Source organism: Dermacentor silvarum, chromosome 4 (assembly GCF_013339745.2).
Source record: "Dermacentor silvarum isolate Dsil-2018 chromosome 4, BIME_Dsil_1.4, whole genome shotgun sequence".
Classification (NCBI taxonomy): domain Eukaryota; kingdom Metazoa; phylum Arthropoda; class Arachnida; order Ixodida; family Ixodidae; genus Dermacentor; species Dermacentor silvarum.
In genome coordinates, this window is record NC_051157.2 from 120,107,560 (window position 1) to 120,125,405 (window position 17,846).

The 17,846-nt window shown below is 48.5% G+C and overlaps 1 protein-coding gene across 1 annotated transcript in view; it reads left to right on the plus strand.

Annotated features, from left to right (window-relative positions):
• Positions 1–17,846, plus strand: part of LOC119450593 (CD151 antigen-like) — a 34,597-nt gene that overhangs the window by 6,131 nt on the left and 10,620 nt on the right.

Consider the following 17,846-nt stretch of genomic DNA (forward strand, 5'->3'; position numbering starts at 1 on the left):
CACTACAAAAGAGTTCACATAACATAAATACTCACAAAACTGAAGTGTTCACACACAACACATGAGTTCACAATTCCTTTCCCGTATATTCCTTTCCCGTGTAACAGGCGCCGCCAAAGTGGCACTTACTGCTGCAACGTACATTCGCTCAGAGTGTCACTAAGCGTACCCGTGTGACAGTGGGGTATCAGCATCTCCGACTTTAGTGTCGCCTCAAGGCCATCTCTTGACTTGCTATTTGGTGCCGTCCGCGCGCATCCTTGTGTTCCTGCACAAAGCGGCCCGGAGCGGGTGTCATCCCGGAAGTGACGTTCTTTCCTTCCGAGCCCTCGATCCGTTTGCCTGCTGCAGGATCTACCCGGAGGGCGGACTACTCATCGTTCGTGGAAATACTCGACTACTCATGGGTTTCCACAAAAGTGTACTTGGCGTTGCTCGGAGAAACGTTTGAGCTGGCGTACAAGCCGCAAACGAGTATAGTATCAGTATCGATACTATCGTGGAAGTTATAGTGCGGTCACTTTCTGTAGTGTGATTGTAACGGCCGGCGCAGCGCGAAGACTCGAAAGCGGATAGGAACACGACACAAGCGCTGGCGCATATAGAATATAAAGTTAATAAATAATTGAAACGATATAATACTTGTTTCAAAAATAAATGATACCGCGCTAGCCAATTATAGGTACAATACAACGCAAGACGTGTTGCTAGCGTTCGTACAAAAAAAAAAAAAAAAAAAAAAGGAGGGTGGTGGATGTCTTCATAGTCGTTATTGGGGCAGTCGCTTTACTGAAAGGCAGTCGAGGGATTCTCTTCATTTATTGAGGCTGTCTGACGGAAAACAAAAACAAAACAAGGCGACCATGGGCCGAGACTTTGGCGCGTGCAGCAATACCCAGGTATTCGAAAATCGATTCAGGAACCGTCCAGCATTGCGTGCCTATTCGTGCATACTGTGAACGTCTCTCCTTATACTCATCGCTCAGTCCCCTTTCCCCCTTCCCCAGGGAATATATAAGGGTATAATCAGCTGGGCTCAGCCTGGTTACCCTCCCTGCCTCTCCCTCATCACTTCTATCGCCCTCGTTTGGGGCGTGAAAGATTATTAATGCGTCATCTTCACTTCCCCTCGCTTTCTCTCTCCTTTGTCGATCTGTAATCAATATCTATAGCGTAAGCTCGGCATTTTGAGACAGCTTATAGAACCTATGAAATGCCTTCAACTACTCACGCCCCTCCCCACCTTCTTGTTCTTTCTTTCTTCGCTGCTACGTTGGTAGTACGCAATTAGCATAATTCCATCTACTTGGTTCGCCGTGCTGAAATCCACGTCGATATGCGCGTGACCCGCAGCGCATAAGTAAAAGGTTCGATAACGCCGATGCCGGCGAGGAAGCATGCGCACTGCCGCTTGCGCAACAAGACCCGCGCCACCGCGTGCCTGGAGGAATCCGCCCAGAGGCGGCGCGGGTACACACAAACACACGCTCACATGCCCCGAGGTTTCGAATTTCTCGCAACTCTCGCGTGCGTGCGTGCGTTCCAGCGAGCGCGTCATTCTTACACACACACACACCCCGCCCCGCGGCCCCGATTCGACCTCGGCTTTGCCGGAGGGCTCCTTGGGGCGCTTGCTTTTCTTGCAAGTCATCCGTGCAGCCGTGGTGACCGAGATGAACCACGCGCACCAGCAGCAAACACCGGCCTCCCTTTGTTAAAGTGGAAAGCCGAAGGAGGAAATTAATTTGAAAACAAATATATATAGCTCGCAAAGGAGAATTCGGCCTTTCCTTTCGTCTAGCCGTACTCTTGACGCCCGGATCGCTTTGTTTTGACTAGAGGCGTCCTCCTCCTTTAATTCCATTTTTTCGAGCGGCGCCTTCTCTCTCTCTAAACTTCAAGGACGTCTGGCTATCTGCGCATACGTCGGCGCCCAACCGTCGCGGGAGATGCCCGGCTCCCTCCGAGATCTGGGTCCGTTTCTTTCTGGTATAAGCAAACATATCGCTTGGCCTCGAGTGTTGTTGTAAGCCTTAGAGATTTCGGCTCGGAGAAAGCGAGAGGGAGAGAAAGAAAAGAGGTCACGTTGTTTGAACAACGCGGTCTCTTATAAGTATTCTTTTTTTTTTTTTCTATCCCTGCTTCTTTGTCTTCTTTCTTTCTTCTTTTTTCTTTAGGTCTTATTCCTTTGCGTCAACAAAAAAAGCGGTGCTGGAAATTTAAGAGAGCACTTCGGCTATATGAAGTCCAGGTCTGAGCAGCACGTACGTGTGCATAAGCTCAAATTCGAAATCGTGTAGATAGAGTAATGGTGGTCATCGTTTCAGCACATGGAATTACCGTACATGTATACGTAGCACACTTAAGTGTAGGTTCAGTCACGCCGATGTCATGTGCACGCACACTGACAAGCATAGAAACGCGAGGACAGGTTATGCGTCATTTGTACTGCGTGCTCGCAAATGTACTGCGTGCTCGCATTTGTACTGCGTGCTCACAAACGAGAGAATTCAGTAAGTATACTGACCGAATGACTGATTCTGGCAGTGCATGCGCGGGGCTTTGTCAAATGGCGTACTGCCGGCAGAAGACGGCGCCATGATTCCGACATGCCGATTTACTTACTACAGAAACAACTTACTTGATCGTCACCGTCACCATCCGGCCATTCAAGTCCGCTGCAGGGCGAAAGCTTCTCTCAGGGTGCCTCAGACTGCACCTATTATCACGCGTCAACCACACTCACCCCAGGCCAACATATTTCTTGCTGTTGCGGCGCAAAAAGGCCAAACTTCACTATTTTGTTTCGTTTTATGTTGAAACTTCAATCACCAATCCGCAGCGCCGGTGAAATTATTGTGACGCCACGAATTTCACTTGCATAATTTTTGGCCTATGTGGGTTGTTTTTTAGTATTGGCGAAATTGTAAGGTTCAGGGGGCTTAAATATGGCACGCATGTCATTCTTGCGTCCGTTCTGGCTTACCCATAAGTCACCGCTCGCAGTATACTGACCATTATGGTGCTCCAAAATTAACGAGCCAAGTTCATCTTAACGTTCATATTTAATGTGTTCCTTTAAAAAAAGCACACCGACAATGAAGAAGGAAGCGTCAGTAGTCATTTGGCACTCAATATCGTGCCAGTAGTGCGCGCTAAATGGTGCACGAATGCTCCATCACTTTGTCGCTTTTTCTGATGCTCGTCGATTAGATAATCGCTGATGTCGCCTGTCCCGAGCTACGTACAGCGGCCGTAATTAAGGGTCTTCAAGGTCTGTACAAAATGCTGTACGCAAACGTTTGTGCAGCATTAACAACTTCGCTAGAGCGGTTGCTCCTTCGACAACCCGACGTACGTTTTGCCGTGAGGCATGCATTCATTAGGAGTGCTTCGCGTTTCGGCCTAGCTGGATCGAGCGCATCTCCGGAGCCGATCTCCAAGGTCAGCCAGATGAACGCGGCGATCGTTCGAATATCGTTGACCTTAATCGCGCGGCCATCTAATTGCGCTGGAAAACGGCGCGCTCTCTTAATTAGTGCGTGCGCACGCCACTGATCTTACAGTGTGCGCTGCACGCGTGAAGTCTGCTCCGGCCGGGTAATTAAAGGACCCGCCGCTCATTGCAGAAAGAGGAAGTTGGTTTCATGGGGGGAGGGGGGGGGGGGCAACCACGATCTCGACCGCGACCTATATTTTCGTTTCTCTCTGCAAGGTTACGAACGCTGACGGCCCTCTGGAGCCCACGTGCTGTTTATAATTAGGTTTAATTTCGTGTCTAGGGTAATTAATCCTTGCATTGTGGCTGGAGCGTTCAATACCCTGATGATTATTGGATATTTTATAGTTGACGCGCCTGTCACGTGTACTAGCTTCACTGGCACCAGCCTCCCCATAAGAGTTTCCTAGTAAAAAATTACAATAGGGAACTCTAGCGTTATCATAGACTATACCATATAGACTATGGTATAGTCTATGGGAACTGTACGCAGCGGCGATTTAGCCAGCAGGGAAATGTTGGTTAGTAATATATAGCCTCCTTGGTAAGTAAATGGTTTTGCCTAAACTTCGCGATTCTGGCTTCAAAGGGTTTTGTGAATTTGGAAATTTATTATCTTCAGCTAAACGTCGCGTTAGAAATGCAACTATTCGCAATGATTATGAGTGTTCTCAGAGACAGATTGCTTGCCTTCTGCTTTTACAAAAAAAAATTATTTATGTGAGTTTTATACGCCAATAAATGCATATGATCGAAGCACACTAAATAAATAAGCCGCAAGAACGTTTGAAGTCGCAAGCACAAAGAAAGACAAATCCATGCACCAACCCACCGCTCGTCCAACCACCTTTCCTATACGGTATAGCAGAGCGTTCTTAGCGCCAAGGTTCCTTCTAGTAAACTTGGTACAAAACTATATACACCTGTCATCATCATCATCACCATAATCAGCCTATATTTATGTCCACTGCAGGACGAAGGCCTCTCCCTGCGATCTCCAATTACCCCTGTCTTGCGCTAGCGTATTCCAACTTGCGCCTGCGAATTTCCTAACTTCATCATCCCACCTAGTTTTCTGCCGTCCTCGACTGCGCTTCCCTTCTCTTGGTATCCATTCTGTAACCCTAATGGTCCACCGGTTATCCATCCTACGCATTACATGGCCTGCCCAACTCCATTTCTTGCGCTTAATGTGAACTAGAATATCGGCTATCCCCGTTTGTTCTCTGATCCACACCGCTCTCTTCCTGTATCTTAACGTTACTCCTAAGATTTTTCGTTCCATTGCTCTTTGTGCGGTACTGAACCACGTTAGTAGCCAGCGTATGACGTCAGTAAGCCTTGGGGCGGCAATATGCTTAGTCGACCAGTCGGAAAATGCACGGGCAGTCTGTGACTAATCCGATAGTGATTCACTTTAGGGGAAGACCCGCTAAAGGAATCGCGTTCATTAGCCAAGCCGATTTTTTTTCTTTACATGCCGGCATGAGCTATGTGTTCCGTGAAAGTTGAAACCGTTCCCAGTATACAGGAACGAACAGACCGCGGTTAACATGCGCATATGCGACGTGCTTCTAGCTGACATTTCATGCTACAGCCGTGTGGGACCCAAGTTATGACAATCTAGTAACCTCCATTGAACTTGTCCAGAATAACTCCGTTCGTTTTATATTATCTAATTATGACAGAACTGCGAGCATCTCCGCCATGAAAACTTCCCTAGCACTTCCTTCTTTAGCATCTCGCAAAAAAGTTTCTCATTTAACACTGTTTCACAAGTTGTATCACCATTCTTTCCTACATGACCAACTACTCCTTCGCCCACAGTACATATCCCGCCGTATCGATCATCATCACAAAGTAGGTATTCCATTATGCAACACAATTGAAGACCTTCTTGAACTCATTTTTGCCTCGTACATCAAAAGAGTGGAACGAACTTCCCGTTGACATTGTTAGTATTAACGATAATCACGTGTTCCATGATGCATTAGCTAACATTGTATAACTGCGAGCTTTATTTGTACGAACTGTACTGATTGCTTTTTTTGTTCAATTATTTCTGTGTGCATTGTATACATTGTATAATTATGAGCTTCATTTGTATGAATTAACTGTACTGACCGTTTTTTGTTCAATTAATTTTTTTGTATAACAACCCACTCCCCTCTGTAATGCCAATTGGCCCTGAGGGTAAAATAAATGAAAAATGAAATGAAAAATATACAGGGTGTTTTTTTTTTAGCTGCACCAAATTTTTAACATTAGAAAAATATATATCTTGGTCACGTTATGATTAGCATTCGAGTGTACGGATTGGTGACCTCTAGATACAGAGAAATTCCCGCACTTACGTGCGTAATTAGCGAAGTTACGGTAATTAACTTTCTAAGTATCAACAATAGGTGGCTGCAGTAAATGCGTACTTTGGGCCCGTCTTCGGCGCTACCTATCTCAACGAGCAAATTTTGAATAGCGGAGTTCATGTGGGAGCTACGCGAACATAGTTCCCCTTAGCAGGCTCCTTGAAACCGAAACTGGCCGCAAAAAGAGCGTCTGTGTCGTCCCCCCCCCCCCCCCCCCCCCCGGCCTTTCGTCACGTCTTCGAGGTCACCGCCGGTCGCTAAATACGCACGTAAGTGCGGAAATTGCTCTGTATCTGGAGGCCGCCAATCCGTACGCTCGAATGGCAAACATAACGTGACCAAGATTTATATTTTTCTAATTTAAAAAATTTGGTGCATCTAAAAAAACAACAACAAAAAAACACCCTGTATGTTCGGACTGCAATCAGACGGATCGCCGTGTACGTGTAACACACAAAAATTGTAAACGATACAAAGAGTTCAGAGCAAGGTACGGACTTGAAGTGCTTAACAGTGCGCGAACAGGCTGAGGTTTTTTCCGTTCACTCATTTATTGCTTTAAACGTATCAGTGATTAATGAAAAACTGTAGTCGTCAAGTTTCTTTCGCCGAGCTTTGTGCGGACATATTCTATTCATATGCCTCCTTCCCAACATATGCCTCCGCCCCCGCTTATTATTATTTTTTTTTTCTAATCTTTTGTACCCTTCCCTTCGTTGCAAAGGAGCCATGCAACTCTTGGCTATAACCTACCTGCCTCTGATCTGTTTTCTCTCTCTCTCTCTCTCTCATTAATCGCACCGAAAACTGTGTTTGGAAGAACCGGGTATTTCTCATCTAAGCGCCGTTGAATTAAGAGGTGCCCTTACGGTACACCTAAGGTCGTACACTGGATTACGCTGCAAGCACGCGTATCGGGGGAGCCTCTGCGAGAAACTCTGGAACCTGGCAGAGCATGCTTGAGCTGTACTATTTTCGAAAGCGTCTCGCGCCAGCGGGCGCGCCCGCTAGCTACGATGGTGCACCTACGCCCGTATGTATATAGGCAAGCTATGGAAGTTCGAGAAAAGATAAAAGGCAAGAAATACTGTAGGGGAGGGGGCACTAGCTTCCAAGATAAACAGAGGCAGCGGCGTCGGCGGTACGGGAGCGCCACTATAGCGGCATTTCCAAAAATAAAACCAGCCGGCAAGGCCTTCACGCCCACAACCTCCCCGACTCCGCTGTGTTGTATTATAAATATACAGCTATTGCAGCTATAGCACGAACGTCGGGATTTTGGGGAGCCGAACGTTGAAGAAGAACGTGCGTGTGCGTTTCAGTCGTCGGAAACGTGAAACGGCGCGTATGTGTAACACATCGCGTCACGCACCAACGGCGTATCGTAAGTCTTGGTGTGTATGTTGTATGCTGTATCGGACATGGGGGCGCAACTGCCGGCACAGCTTGCATGGGACGTTCCCTCGGTGCGTCGACAGAAGGCATCCGTCGTCCGGTTTGTCGAAACCATCTGCTCGTGTCGAGGGGGGCTCGGCGCGATCGTCGTCGTTGTGGAGGATGCACGTGGCACACACACACACACAAGTCGGGAGGTCGCGATGCATTTGAGGGCGACGGAAACGTGCTTGAAAGACGAAGGTGTCGCCACAAATGTCGACGCAGGCGTGGACAAAAGTGCCAGCAATTTGCGTCTCGAGACATCATTTACCGGATCAAATAAAGTAATAATAATAAAAAGAAAACACGCGGAGATGTGTAAAGGGGCTGGACGTCAAGCATTTGTTAGGCTTATACTCTCTGGGCCCAGTGCACTTCTCTGAAGAGTCAGAAGCAAATGCGTCCAAGTAAAAACATGGGGCTGTCTGTCATCACAGGAAGGAGCGAACGTGTGACTAAATGCGCTTATGGTGGCGCTAAAGGAAGAAATGCTGCATCGGGGTAGACCGGCCCATTACTCTTCTGGAACTCTAGCGGATTTTGCCAAAAAGACAGAAAGAGAAAAGACAGCGATGGTCAAGAAAAGGACAAAAAGAAGTCCCCCCCCCCCCCTTTTTTTTTTTTGAAAATTTGGCGCCCAAATCGCCGCGCCGAAGACGTCGGAGTGACGTCACCGTCAGATATAGCGGAATTTCTGGCTATTATCGCGTAGGTGGAGGACGACGAAAAGTAGGAAGGAAAGGCAGGGAGGTCAATCAGGCGCGCGTCCGGTTTTCTACCCTACATTTCTCCCTCCACTTTCTTTCTTTTCATCCCTATTATCACGTAAGGGACGGGAAGAGTCTACTACTAGAGTGTACTATTACCCAGGTTGTGTTCTCGTTTGCTCATAAATAGGACATAACCATACCTTATTAATAAACGGCGTTTTTGATTAGTTAGTTGCTTTTCTTACAAACTGGAGATTTCTGGAGATGCTCGACTTTCATTCAAAAGCCTTTTGCTGGAATAAACTGCGTGGGAAATGCGGGGCAAGAGATTCCACCGCGAGGAATGCACTCCACGAGCCCGTCGTTCACACATATTCCAGCAGAGCACAACACTGCGCCTCAGTCCAGTCATCAACTGTGGACGCGCGGCCGCAGAGGCACGAGCGGTTCACGAAACAAGCTACAAAAATAAACGATCTAAGGAAAAAAGGAGCAACCCGAGTAGGCGACAGAAAGGGGAGGGTAGGAAGGGGGCAAGGGTCGCTGAAAAGGCGGCGCGATGAAAGGACGCCGCTTTACGCTTAACTCAGGTGCACGTCGTCTCCGCCCGCGCAATCCTGAAACGCCCGGGAAGGACAACAGCGCAGGGAGCACCGGCGCGCTGACCGCTCCTGCTTCATTGTGTGCGAGCTGCTGCGGCGGAGGCCGGTGGGAAAATCAACGCGATCTCCGCCGAGATCTGCGCTGAAAGGAGGAGCGACGACCCCAGTGCTTTCCAAAAACGCAGCCGCGGGTCGTTTAGAGAGAGAGAGATGTGTGTGTGTCTGTGTGTGTGTGTGTGTGTGTGTGTGTGTGTGTGTGTGTGTGTGTGTGTGTGTGTGTGTGTGTGGGGGTGTAGTGTGTGTGTGTGTGTGTGTGTGTGTGTGTGTGTGTGTGTGTGTGTGTGTGTGTGTGTGTGTGTGTGTGTGTGTGTGTGTGTGTGTGTGTGTGTGTGTGTGAGGGGGTGGTCGGCGGCGCGGCGTCTCTATTCTTCTCTACCGGACCGCCCACCCCCTATAGCGAAGGGTCAAGCGACGACGACGCGCACACGAAGCGGGCTTTCGCGATAAACGCAGAGGCGGACGTAAAAAACGCGTTGAAGGCGACGACGAACCGCGGCTGAAAACGGCGGTGTATAGTTACGTCTGGTCGACGACTGGTTATGGCGCGTTTCTTTCTCTTTCGTTTTTTTTTTTTTTTTCCATCTCTCTCTCTCTCTCTCTCTCTCTGCGTAGGGTTACTATTGTGCGTGGGAAGCGCATCCAAGTCATGGGGCGAACGATATATTTGAAGCAATTTATGCCGCTCCTTTAGTTCCGCGTTTCGGAAACGATTACTTCTTGGCTACGTGCCGTAACCTTCTGTGTGTGGTTAGGTGGCGTAGTCGGTAACGTTTCCTTGCGAGCAACAAACAGTGACGCTTCAGTTTTCTGTTCACCGTGCCATCCGGTTTCCTCATGCAGAGAGAATTCTCAGAGGTGTCAATATACGAACTGATCAAAGTTATGCGCGTTGGCTCGTGAGAGCTATAAGTTAACCTAAAGTACTACAATGTTGTGCTCGTCGTCGACGCACTGGCGTGAGGTATACGAGAGGGAACACCTAATTCCTTTTAAGCAACAATGACTCGTTATCTGTGCATTCGAATATGACGTCTTAACATGTAACAAGTGCCATTCCCGATGATGATTTAGTCTCAGAGAACGCTTCTATACGTCGCATCCACTACGGCCACTTTAAATTAATTTGGGTGTTCTCATTCATATTGCTCGACAAGGTACACGGTGAGGTTGTCGACGAGGGTCTTGTTTAGGTAACGTATTCTTGGTTTAAGCGCAAAAGAACACGGACGGTGGCAGAAGAAGACAGGACAAGCGCTATCTCACAACTAAATCTTTATTGGAAAGAACAACACAGTCGATCCGTGTTCTTTCGCGCTTAAACCAAGAATATGTTACCGTACCAACTCGCCCAACTGTCCATTCTTTTGCAGTATATTTCTTGTTTAGGAGTTGGCTCGCGGATGATAAGTTATCCAAGGTACTGAAATTTTTTACACGTGGAAGGCCTGCACGCTTTCGTTTAAATTTTGCATATGCCGCTACCGCAGGGCAAACTGTCCGAATTAAAGCAAAAACGTCACGTGGGCACTCGTCTGAGATATGGGAGAAGGCAGGAGAGAAATGCCACTTGCCGGCGCGGGTCGGTGGAAATGGGAGAGAGTTTAAGCGGCGGGGAGGGTACATACCTCCTCTCCTCATACCATGGTCTCGTAACGTTTCATTCGTTTGTGTTTCGGCTACTACTGAACCATATTTAAATATTCTTTCGGGAGAACGTTCTCTGGATGATGTCTGCAAATAAATAAATAAATAAATAAATAAATAAACAAATAAATAAATAAATAAATAAATAAAATTGAAAGGAAAAGAAAAGTTCACCGACTGCACGACGCAGACAGTCAAACTTCCTGTCAGCGTGCATCTGGAATACTGTAATTGAACAGTCGGTGCTTGCTATAGGCTAGCCGCCGAGCAGAGGTTCTTTTGAAAAGGTCGCAACTTCGCCCGAAAGGCGGAGCATCGATTGCGATAGCAAACTAGTGAACAGCTATACGAAGTAAGGATAGTAGTTTTATCGGCCGTATAAACTTGTAAACGTAGGCATGCTAAGTAAATTAACAAGCATGGTGTCACGTGCGCACAAGCAAACATGAACGCATCTCATTCGATGACCGCGGAAACGCGCTGTCAAAACGTTGTAGTGAGTAAGCGCGGCAGCAGCAACGAGCGAATTAACCTTCGTCCCGTCGCTCGCATCAACGCGAACTGCGCCGCGAAAACACAACCCAGAGAGGACTGTGCCCCCGCCGAAGATGACTTTCAAGATACAGCCGCTCCGGTAGCCGCCCCCCCTTCGGAGCCTTGCGGCCCGACGGGCGCGCGCGGTCGCTCGGGAGGCGCGGAGGAAAACGCGCCCCCCACCCCCTCCCTACCCACCTTCCGGAGCGTTGGTCGCGACTGGAAGACGGCGCGCTTCCTTTTCGCTTCCCGCCCTACGTGCGCGAGATTGAGCCGCGATCGCCGATTCACCCTCGCGCGCTTTCATTCGCACATGCAGTATACGACGCATAGCAACGATTTTATCGCCAGTGGACTTTATACGGATCCTCACGGCGACGCCGACGGCAGAAATGCGCCAGGAGTGTCCATATAATTGCTATCGCAATAAAAGAGGCTCGCTGTCTTCAAAAACTATCCAGTCTGAACTTCGACCTGAGAACAACTACAGCAGCGGAACTCTAGCTGGTGGCGGCACATGTCAGTGAGTTTGGTTGAGCTTTCTGCCTTTCTCTCTCTCTCTCTCTCTCTCTCTATATATATATATATATATATATATATATATGCGCTTGTATACGTGTGTGCTAGCGAGGCACTGGAAGCGCACAGACGACACCAGAAATCGCAATCCTCCAGTGTCAGCATACGATTATCGACACGATCGTCAAGCGTCTGAACAGTAACACGTTAAAAAAAAAGCCGAGCTTTCGCGCGATTGTCCGATGAAGAATTCGCATTAGGCAACTCGTGCGTGTTGTCCATATACGTTATCGGTAGGAGGTCGACATGCCCCGCATGAAACATGCATGCACGCCCAGGCAGTGGCACGTACAGCGGCGATGTGGATCTCTATTAAATAAACTGCGTAGATTTGCCCGTTCGTCATGCCTATAAATGGACCTCACGTAGCTGTATAAGCAGGCAGCACTGTGTAGGTACATATAGTGGCGTCGAAATGTGTGTTTAGCGATGGAATCTGTCGACTCCGCGACGCCTTGAAAGGAGTTTGCGACCTCGGACATCTCGACGTTATAATATCAGCGCGAAAGACGACCGCCGAACGTATACATTTTGTTAAGTGAATTAGATATGCAATGCCTATATCTGTACGCGTCAGGTGACCGGTTTGTCAACCGACGAAGCCTCCGCGACGGTTGCGTGTCTGCGCGGGCGGTTTCAGGGGGCAAGTTTCTGGCACTTTCCGGAACGCCAAGGCGTGTAGGAACCTGCCTGCGCGATTGTTTTATCGTTCTACACCGCGCTTTGGTGTGCGCACGACAACCCTAATCTATAGGCTACGAGCTTTTCGTACAGCAGCGAGGAAGCGGAAGGCATCTACGCTGCAATACTATAACGTTGCTATCGATGCTGGCGCACAGGAGAACGCAACTACAGTTTAAGCTACCAGGAAAATGAAATAAAAATAAAAGTGGATGTGATGTTGCAGGCAAGCGGCGACATCCATGAGGATGCGACCCCTTGCGATTGGTGTTTTCTACTGGAAGCAGTATAGACATGACGACTTTAGTCCCCGAGTTTTATTTCAGGTGCAGCTCGATCGTTTGCTTGACCAAAGCGATGCCGGCGGATATCTGTTTCACCCACTATGTCTGCAGCTGAGATAACTGATGAGGCTTAACCTCCCAAACCGTGGCGCGAGACGCGTGCTGTATGACATTACAGTATAGGCGACTCCAGATTAATTTTGATCACCTGTTGTTATTTAATGTGTACCTGAACCAACGTTCACGGGACGCTCTATATATGGTTGGGGATCGAACCTCCGACGTTGTAGAATTGCGCCGTAGCCGCTGAGTATTAGAAAGGTTTTCAGTGCGCGCGCCTGTGTGTGTGTGTGTGTGTGTGTGTGTGTGTGTGTGTGTGTGTGTGTGTGTGTGTGTGTGTGTGTGTGTGTGTGTGTGTGTGTGTGTGTGTGTGTGTGTGTGTGTGTGTGTGTGTGTGTGTGTGTGTGTGTGTGTGTGTGTGTGTGTCAGCGCGCGTCGCGCGTATGGTCAGATATAGAGTAAAACTTTTTTCAACGTCTTCGATCCAGGGACAACTAGTTTCCAGGAGAACTATAGTTTCCCGAGGTTAAAGTACCTAAACGTATGGCGCCACTTCGGCGTCTCATCGGCGATATACATCGTGCACTCTCGAGTCGTGGGGACGGTGCCCTTCGTTTAGCGAAAACTCCCGCCTATATATAGCTCCGGTCCTTCCTGTGGAATAGCCTGTGAGCGCGCAGGCGTGCGCCATGCCTTTTAACGCCGGGCATTAAGCGCACTTTGGCGATTCGGACAAGTGTACACGCATCACTCGCCGACCTCGGCAAGCCCCGTAGGTGACCGTGAAAGCGAATTCACGAAGTGGCGCCGGGAGTACATAAATGGACAATGGCTGTCTAGACGTCCGGGCTTCGCTTGAGAGCGCCCAGCAGGTTGCCACTGATTGTGCTCTAATGACCGGCACTTTCTTTTTCTCCCCATTGGCGGGGCAGTGAGTGAAGAGCCGTTTTTTCGTGCGAGCAGTCACGCAACAGAGCGGCAGTATGCCGTTTCCAGGCGCGCGTAAATTGAAGGCGGAGTGTGGCTACTGGCAATAGATGATGACTTATGGGCATCCCCTTCGAAACGGGGCGGTGACAAGAAGTCACGTAACCCGCTTGAGCTAATCAGGTAATCTACACATGCCTATCGGTCTTGCATTTTGCCTACATGTCCTTAATGTTTTTCTCTTCCTTAATTGAAGCCTCTGTATCTACATTGTACCTATGCCTGTAACGGATCCGGTACAATCAATCTCTTCGCTGACTTTTTTTCCACCAATACTCTAAACGTCTCTTGCTTACCTCGACCGCTGACCGGTTATTGCTTCTATCCGCCTTGAACCCGAGCGCGCTTCTGGAAAGTGGACGTTACCTATGGGTGGGTCTCCCTGGGTAAATCCTTCGCATTGCATAAGGACGTGCTCCACATTTTTGCTGCAGCAGGTAGTTACATACCTCATCCTGTGGCGAATATTTGTTCCAGTATGTTTTGATCCTCAGGCTGCCTGCTCGGGCCACAAATGGCAAGACACTGCCCTTGGTGTTATTGTACGGACTTTTTTATTTCTTCCTTGCCATACTTGTAAGTCTCCAGAGTCCCCTTTTGTTTCCACCCAAATTTGCATCCAATTTACTGCATTTGTTTCCCTTTCTTTCTAGTGACTCCTGGTTGTCTATTTACACTTTCATTTACACTTTACTTGGTTGCCAACTTTCTTGCCCTCTTCCTCCGTTCCATGTCCGCGATTTTAAGGTAGAGATTTTTCTGCACTTCAACTGCCCATTTATTTTCATTCACATTCCCCAGTTCAAAAGTTGATTTTGCCCTGCGCTTCTCCGACTTTAAAAGCGGCCCAACCTTTTTCATCCTGCACTGCCTCATTTGCGGAGCAACGCTTTTATCGACGTCTTGTGACACTCTGTCCAACTACAACGGTTTAGCCACGTTTTCGTGTTGAATATTTGTCCTTGTCGGGGCAAAAAAAGAAAGGCTGCATGTGGGCGATTACGTCGCCGCCGACACTTTACAGCTGCAGCTAAGTGGAATATGGTTGGTTACTTACGCCTCTTGAACGATATTACCCGTATAACGAAGGATTGCTTATGTCCCAGCCGAATTCCTATATTTCTTAAGTACAGTCAAACCTCGATGTAACGAACTACGATTTAACGAAGTTTGCGATGTAACGAACAATCTTTATTTCCCGCAATATTAGTTCCATTGAATTAACGACACCTCGAATTAACGAAATTCGCGATATAACGAAGTTTTCCCGCTGCAAGTACAACTTCGTTATATCAATGTTCGACTTATTGCGAACGCCTCTACAACGAACACCAATACAACAAAATTGCTTGCACAACGAAGGCAATTTAGGCGTCTCCGACGGCTGATTTGTTGCTCTATAACGAACACCGCAGCGGTGTCGCCAGTATACCCTCCGCAGACGTCACCGAGGTGCGCTCCGCGCTGGCGCTAACGGCAGCGCTAGCGACACACTTGGCGAACGCGCCGGTGTCAGAGGTACACTGCTCCAGAAATCGCTCAACTCGTACGCTGCTTCTTGTAACGCATCAGCGGGTGCGACGGCTGACGAATACGTCGTGTTCAGACTTGTACGTAACGAATTACATGTCATTAGTTACTCATAATCAGTTACACTTCTTTGTAATTTAACGATTACGTTCTTCACTCGGTAACGCTCACTGTATTTCAATTTCTTTTTTTTTTCAGAAACCACTTACACTTTATTGACTAGACAAGCTGTAACAAGCGACACGGCTTTTGAGCACCTGAATTTAGCGGATACTATACAATAGAACGTCCGAGATCGTGCCATGCAGCAGCCTCGCTAATGCGCATGTTCCGACAGGCAAACCCGGGGGCTCGGTATTTGTTTCCTCATCTTAACGCTCCGCCAGAAGTTGGCTGACGAATTGAACAGGTGGTGCTGGTATATGTCTCAAAAGCGAAGGCCACTCAGGACGTTAAATGCCAGGAAGTCACACACGGACGATTCTTTCAGCTTTTCATTGGCACAACCGGGGGCGGCGTCTTCTCCAAGTCGCAGCAACTATAAAGTGCTGCTGCACTTCAAGAGGACCCAGATGATGAATAACCCCAATCTTATGCGCAAAATACGTTTCAACACCGCCCTAATTAACCCCCTCTGTAGCGCGCACATCGAGCTAACTGGTCTTTCCCTCTCATTTTCCTCCTCAAGGAAGTTTTCAGTGCCGCTGCTGATGGCACAAAATACGAGGAGTGACAATGACCGACGAAATGCGAATCATTCTTCACCTATTGGCATAAGCACTTCGCGGTATAGGTTCCTGTCTCACATCGTTTCGGGTCTCAAACCTTCGTCTCCGAGCACAACATCCCGGAGTTCTAACCGTTGTGATCTAATCTTTATTCAATGAAGATTAAGGCCACAATGAAGAAGGCCACAATATCGCATGCACGCGTATTTCTCCCGTGTCAACGCCAACTAGTTCTTTGAGACGATTGGCACGTGCTTCGGCCGTATAAGAGCACGTGCGCGCGCGCCTACTTCACGTCACGTCACACAGTCATGTCACGTCACGCAGTAACAAGCTGCTTGTGAAAGCGAGAACGTGCCAGTTTATTCCATTCTTCCGTCGTGGCAGCTATCGCATTAAGACGATGTGTTAGACTGTGCACTGCCTTCGCAATCGGCGAAGGCGGTGACGCCGATTAAGCGTCTAATTAAGCGTCTAATTAAGTAGACGCCTTCGGGACTGTCCCGCCTTCGTCGCCGTCATACCATCGTCGTCATAGCATCGTCATCGCCGTCATACGTTTGCTGCTGTCGTCACAACTTGCCTTGCAGAAACAGGTTGGTCCGTCTGGTAACGCATTGGAGAACCCCAAACGTACGCTGCTGGATAGGGTGCTGCAAGTCAGCACGTCAGCTCCAGTAACGAATGCATCAGCTGGGCAAAACTATTGGCACTGACATTATGCGCATTCCTGGACTCGAAACACCCGTCCCAAGAACGAATCCGCGGCGCGTGGGTTGGGTGCGCGGCACCCACCCTTAAACGGGGGGCGGGGGTCACGTTTTACTTCCTCGGTTTTCCTCCGCCCTCTCTTTGACCCGCCGGTTCTCTTTCTCCGTGATTAACGGTTCCTCTAAACGAAGGCGCCGCACTAAGAAGGTGCCGACTACAACGGTCCGGTCACGCCCGGGAGCTGTTGCCACGCCGAATGCAAGTGTGAGCGGGCGCGCGGCCCGTTCCGGATGTGCGCGAGGTGCCCGGTCTTCTTGAGAAGTACGAGATAGGTGATCGCGGCATTGGAGCAAAATTAAAAAAAGAATGAAAGAAAGTAAATAACATCTGCCAGAGTGCTTTGCTCGTATACAAGCGATAAACGCGGGCGAAGTGTGTTCGCCTTCAGCAACAACCCAAGCACATTATAGAGGTCGCGTCGAGGAAGGAATCGATAAAGAAAACTTTGCGTCTCGGATGCTCCAGGATAGGGCCTCGTTTGGAGGGTGCAGGTCGACAGCTCGGGAATGCTGTCCATTCCACAGCGAGGTGACGAGCAGTTAGCGCGTAGGGAACTGTGTCATGGCACGCACGCACGCACCAACGCACGCACATACGCACGCGCACACACGTACGCACGCACGCATATTGCAATTTACGAATTGTAGCCGGTGAGTTTGCAAGACGTATCTATTTGAAATGACTCTCCAGGATGACACTAGTTTCGAGATATTATTTCCCAAAGTGTGGGACTAAATACACGGGCGTTCCAGTTACTTTTATCATTGAATGCACAAAAGAGCGTTTTGCTACAAAAGTAAGTGAAGAAAGGTGCATTTTTACGGCGAGTTTTATGGCGCATACAGAAGCAATCAGTGTATTCAGCACGACGTGGCCGATATATTCGGGAGCTATGAATGGCGCAGCAGTGCTTTTGTTTTGGAGGGAGAAGGGGTGGGGCTGACAGAAAAGGGGCACGATGCATTGTTCCCTACACGTCATTTGTATCTGATACAAGCAAGTTCTTACTACGTAAAGGGAACCTGGTAATTGCGACTTTGGGGTTTGGACCCTGGAGTGTCAACCCCCCCTTAACTACCTACGCCACAGATACGCGCTTACATACCTACAACTAAGTTCGAAAAAGCAACAATAAAGCTGTTCCAAAAGTATCGATAAAGCTAAAAAGTAGCTATTTTCAGTGCCATTTTCTCTCGTTGAGGTTATTGTACGTTAGTTGCTAATACGATGTGTACAGCAAACAGTCGTCGAGTTCTGCTGTTGCTACTATGGTGCGTGCAGTAAACAGTCATTGAGTTCTGCTGTTGCTACTCTGGTATGTACAGTAAACAGTCACCGAGTTCTGCTGTTGGTACTCCGGTGTGTACAGTAAAC